The following is a 6,000-nucleotide window of genomic DNA, read 5'->3' on the forward strand; positions in this document are numbered from 1 at the left end:
TTAGTGATGATGTGTGAGGGGGGATTACTCTTGTTTGTAAATGTTTCTTTTTTTTCTGGTTCTTGTTCTTGCTTATTGTTGTAATATGTGTGGGCGTATTTTAAATAGCAAAATACAAATGATAGTTTGCCATTTTTCTGTTTTGTTTTTTTTTTTTAATATTTGTGTGTTGTTTTGTGGGCGTTTAGTGGTATTTTGTTGTAAATTACTGTTATTTGTATGTATTTTATTTTGCTATTTATTGTTGTGTTAAGCTATTTTGGCGCCATATTAAGTAAAAAAAAAATTGCTCTTTTATCAAAAATTTAAATAAATTTGAAGAGAAATTGAGAATATTGAATTGTAATATTACATTAAATATAGAATTTGTGTTTTTTTTTTTTGTAAAGTAAACAAAAACATTGTTATTTTTATTATTTAGTAAGAAAATGTTTACTAAGTTTGATTTACATTAAGTAGGGAAAGGGGAGATTATTACAACAATTAGTCATATTATTATTTTATTTGTTTATTAAAATAAAGAAAACAAGTTTTATAAACAATTGAGATAAGTTTTGTATAAATAAAAAAAAAACAAATTCCTAGAATTTGTAATTTGCAAAAAAAGTTAAGTTTACAAGAAATTATGAATCAAATATTTATAAAAAAAATAGTGAATGAGTAGGTAGGTACCTATTTTTATATTTCTAATAATAGATTACATTCCTCTATAGTAGTGCAATTATTTTTAAAAATTTTAAAGAATTTAATTATTTCTTCAAATACTACCTATACCTACAAATTTGTTTTGAAACTTATTTATTAAAAATTTTTAAAAAATAACAAGAAAAATCTTGAAAAAATCGAAAAATTTAAAAAGTTTTTTTCAAATCTTTTATAAAAAAGTAGAAAATTCTTACAATTTGGAAAAAAAAACATTAATTAATTAATAAAATTTTAATTTTCCACATAGATATTCATTAATATAAAAAATTAACTCTTTTAAATCACTGCTAAACACGAAAAATTAACACAACTCATAAAATTTTAAAACTAAAAAGCCACAACAACAATTGATATGCAAAATAATAAACAAAAAAAAAAATACATAAATTGCAGAAGAAGAAAAAAACAACAAATCCCTTTGCACAAAAAAAAACTAGTTTTTATTTATAAAAATTCAGCCCAAAAAAATGCCGGCAAAGTTTTTTGTTTTCTTCTTATGTTTTCCTAAACAAGTTTTCTTTAATTATCTCTTTTTTCTTAAATTTTTATCCATACACATCTATCTATCATCTTCTGTGGTTCATTTTATTTGAAAAATATTTAGGGAATGTCATTTCATTTGTTTTGTTCTTTTTTTTTTTTCTTGTGCATTTCTTATTTTTCGCCATGTTTTTTTTTTATATTTGAAAAAGCTTAAGAGAGTTTTGAGTGATTTGCGCAAGCAATTTTGCAAAGAGTGCAACGCAGCAGCAGTGTAAACAAACACATAAACGTAGTGCAAGTTAAAGCAACAAATCAAAATAATGCAAGTGTAAACAAACCGCTTAAAAAGCGTAAAAGTGGAGAACATTTTTTTGTGTAATAAAATGTTTACATGGGGAAACTTTGTTTTTATAAATTTTTTAATAAATTTAGCAATTTTAAATATTTTTGGAAATTTTTTTCCTTTTTGAATGTTTTAACATTTTCCCTTAAAGTTCAAAAGATCACTAAACAGAGTGCAACTCAGTTCTTAACTTATGCTCTGTTATTATAACATGTAAACAAATTTTGCTACTAAAACAGAATTCACAAAAACTAGACGTCATTTTTTTTTGACGACAACAACAATTCAAAATAAAAACGCATCATTTTCCGATTAAAGATAAAGAGTTGATTGACTCTTTTTAACAAAAAAGAGAAAATTAATAAATTGATTTGTTTACGTTTTTTGTTTATAACTAAACAAAGTTATTGTTGTTGTTATAAAGTATTTTTGGTGTTTTCTTTTAAAGCTATTTAAGCAAAAAAAAAAAGTGCCGTTAGAATGCAGTTGCAGTGTTTTGAAAAAGAAGAATGCACAGTGGTTGCGATAGCAGGAAAAATTGCGTAACATTTTGTATGTAAAATTTTAATTTTGATTAAAAAAAGTCATGAAATTTAATAAATTAAAATTTGTTAAACTAATGGAATAGAAGTTAGGATAGGCAAAACCTAAAATTTTACCTTAGTTATTATGATGAGTGCCACCGAAGAGCACAACAATTACAGAAGACATATTTGATCCATAAAATCTTTCGATAAGTAAAACTTTTTTAATTTTGAATGCACAAAAATTCAATTTAAATTGAGATTTTGAATTGCGAAAACTGAAACTAATAATACCTATTCATTTCATACATAGGTATTCAGTAAAATTCAATTGATAATGAGTTTTTTCATTTCGAATTCGGAAAATAACAAAAGAAAATCAATTAGAAATGTGATTTTTCGATGTAAATTCGGAAATGTACAAGTGAAAATTGGATTTTTTATATAAAACTTGGAAAATAACAGTTACGTTATAATTTCATACATTTCGAATCGAAATTTAACATAAATTGCGTAAATTTTGTTTCATTATTTTCTTAATCAGGCCAATTATGCACAATAATTTCCCGGCAGTTTATTCCATTTTGCCTGCTTTATATATGGGAGTGGGAACAAACACTCCATGAATTTATTATTCAGAATAGTCCTAATTATCTATTGTTTTTTCCGAACTTTGGGATTTCTGATTTTTTTTTAAATTCAAATGAAAAATAAATATAATTTTCTACGTCTATTTATTGAATTTGAATTTCCAACGCATAAATTTTTAATTTGAAATATTATTTGCCGAATTTCGAATAAAAAAATTTAAAAAGCACTTTTTTGAAAATCAATTTAAAAAAACTATTTACAATCGAATTACGGTTCAAAATTGTGTATTTAACAGAAATAAAATTTTTAAAAGTTTTGATAATTTTTTAAACTAAACTTTCTAGATAAAATGACGAACGACTGCACGGAATTTTTAAATTAAAAAAAATAAATTTTTTGCGGGAAAAAATTTATTTTTAAAGTTTCAAAATATTAAAAAAATTTAAATTAATAGTTTTTGAAAAATTATTTAACAAACATATTAATTAAAAAAAATTAGATAAAAAAATAACAATTTCTGAATTAAAAATTTGAAATTTTGGAAAAATAAACAATTTTTAACACAATTTTCTTTTTTAAAAAAAAAATTTCAATGAAATATTTACCTTTTTTGTGTCTTAAATTTGTTTATATAAATCCAAATAGTATGTCGTTAATATAGAGTAATCCTTTTTTTATAGTTGTTGTGAAATTGTTGTAGCTGGGGTCAAAATTTGTATTTTTATAGTTATGTCAAATATTATTCTTATTTTCAATAAATTTTTTTTTAGAAAAGATTTCAAATCTTTTTGCCTTTTTTTCAGTTGTTAAAGTAATTACTAAAAAAGCACTAGGTTTACACTTTTCAAAAGATTTTTTTATGAATTTTATTTTTAAATTTATTTTTCAAATTTCAGCAAAGGCTTTTTTCAATCCTTTTTAGTGCTTTTTTTCTTGTTGCTTACTGGTATTCAATTCCAAGTTCTCTTTTTAGAGATTTTTTTTCTTTTCAGGAATTTTTATATTTTGTAACTTTTGTATTTGTTGTTAATTATTAACGGTAAAATTCACTCACAAAACAATTACAATACACTGAGAAGAGCAAAATTTTTTTTAATTTGCTTCGAGAAACCAAAATTTCAATTTGGTTTTTTTTTCAACAAAATTTCCAATATTTTTCTTTCTTACTTCCAGAGAAGAATTTTATTTAAATAAAAATATTCTTAATTGTAAATTAAAATTTCTTTTATAAATATTTTTTAATGACAACAATTTATTGTTGCTGTTGGTGTTGTTTATAAATAATAAAAATTGCAAAAAATTGCTTAAATTTGTTGGTTTTGTTGTTAAAATATGTTTTGTTGGTTCCGTTGTCAATAACTGCATGACCAACTTGTTCCAAAACGATTTTATATTTTTGTTTGTTTAAACACTTTTCTTTTTGTTTTTTTAATAAAATTTTTCAAAAATTTTCCGACCGTTATTTTATTTTCAAATTTTTTAAAATAGAAAAATTTATTTAAATTAATTTTTACGCGTTAATCCCACCGTTTATTATTGCGGTGTGTTTGACGTTTGTGTGCTTTTGGTTTTGTGTATGAAAAGGAAATGATTTCTTTCGGTTTCAAGTTTGTTGTTAAAATATTTTAAGTTTTGTGTTGTGTTATAATAATAATTCTTTACACTTTGCTTTTTTTTTGTTACTTTCTATCTCTAGAATTCTTTCTGCTTGTAGTAGAAAAGCACTTTTTTTTTAAATTCCTCTTAAATATTCTATTTGAGCTCTGAGCGCGCGTATCATTAAATAATGTAAAAACGACAAATGTCTCTTTATATATATAAGTATGTATAAAAATTTTTATATTTTTTTTCTTCTTCTGTAAGTTCAAACTATATATTGAACTATAGACACGACCGTTCACATGAAAGTCCCAAAGTGAAGTGTTTAAATGAACGCGCCAAAAAGTGTCTACAACCAAACGTATCGACAACACTGTGTGAACAAAATAAAAATCTAATAAAAACTGAGACTAGCAGAATTTGGTGAAAGACAAACATTTTAATAAACCAAACACACACAAACTCAAAACACCACTCATTTTAAAGAGTATACTCTTACCTAAACATCCATACAAACATACTCAAACACACAACAAATACAACAACACCAACCACAACATAATAAAAGTTACTACATTCGTTTTAATTTTCTTTTCTTCTTATGCTTTACTATTTTTCATCAGTTTTACTTAATGTATAGTAGTTTCTTACATTAGCACATAAATGCCGGTTATTTAGAGACCGGAGAGATTTGAGCATTGAGCACAACTAATTTAAAGAGTACAATTTTATTTTCAAAAGAGAGTAACGGAATTTATTGTTAAACTAAAATTTATTATTCTATTCAAACTGAGTCGATTTTAGTCAAATTGAGCAGATTTAAAGCAAAATTTCAACAGATTGCACGATGGGGCAGCTATAATAAAAGAGACTTGCGGCAATCAAAAATGAAAACTGATACTTTGTCTTTTCTATAGTCTTCTAAAGTCTAGTCTATAGTCTAGTCCATAGTCTGATATATAGTCTAGTCTATAGTCTAGTTTATAATCTAGTCTATATTCTAGTCTATATTCTAGCCTATAGTCTATTCTATAATCTACATAGCCGATAGTATAGTCGATAGTCCAGTCTATAGTCGAGTCTATAGTCTAGTTTATAAACTAAACTATAGACTAGACTATAAACTAGACTATAGTACTATGTAGACTAGTATAGTCTAGCCGAGTCTAGTCTATAGTCTAGATCATAGTCTGGTATATAGTCTAGTTTAATCTATAATCTAATCTATATTCTAGTCTATAGTCTAACCTATAGTCTTGTATATAGTCTTGTCTATAGTCTAGTCTATAGTTTAGTCTATAGTCTAGTCTATAATCTAGTCTATAGTCTAGTCCATAGTCTGATATATAGTCTGGTCTATAATCTAGTCTATATTCTAGTCTATATTCTAGCCTTTAGTCTAGTCTATAATCTATATAGCCGATAGTATAGTCTCTAGTTCAGTCTATAGTCGAGTCTATAGTCTAGTCTATAGTCTAGTCTGTAGACTAGTATAGTCTAGCCGAATCTAGTCAATAGTCTCTAGTTTAGTCCATAGTCTGGTATATAGTCTAGTTTAATCTATAATCTAGTCTATAGTCTAACCTATAGTCTAGTCTATTCTATAGTCTAACCTATAGTCTAACCTATAGTCTAGTATATAGTCTATTCTATAGTCTAACCTATAGTCTAGTCTATAGTCTAGTCTACAAAAATTTATTATTAAATTAGACTTGCGGCAATCAAATATGAAAACTGATATTCTGCCTTTTCTAT

At 24.7% G+C, this 6,000-nt stretch overlaps 1 protein-coding gene across 1 annotated transcript in view; it reads right to left on the reverse strand.

The window, feature by feature from the left end:
- The window catches only part of LOC119616068 (myc protein), a 28,416-nt gene extending 23,793 nt beyond the window's left edge, over positions 1 to 4,623 (reverse strand). The window contains exon 1 of the mRNA XM_037972214.1: positions 3,253 to 4,623. The gene's annotated coding sequence lies outside the window, so the exon portion shown is untranslated. The remainder of the gene's footprint in view (positions 1 to 3,252) is intronic.
- Positions 4,624 to 6,000: the final 1,377 nt, after the last annotated feature.

The sequence above is a fragment of the Lucilia sericata genome, unplaced genomic scaffold (assembly GCF_015586225.1).
Source record: "Lucilia sericata isolate MDLA Ls3-8-SP2 unplaced genomic scaffold, ASM1558622v1 Contig000055F_arrow, whole genome shotgun sequence".
In the NCBI taxonomy this organism is placed as follows: Eukaryota; Metazoa; Arthropoda; class Insecta; order Diptera; family Calliphoridae; genus Lucilia; species Lucilia sericata.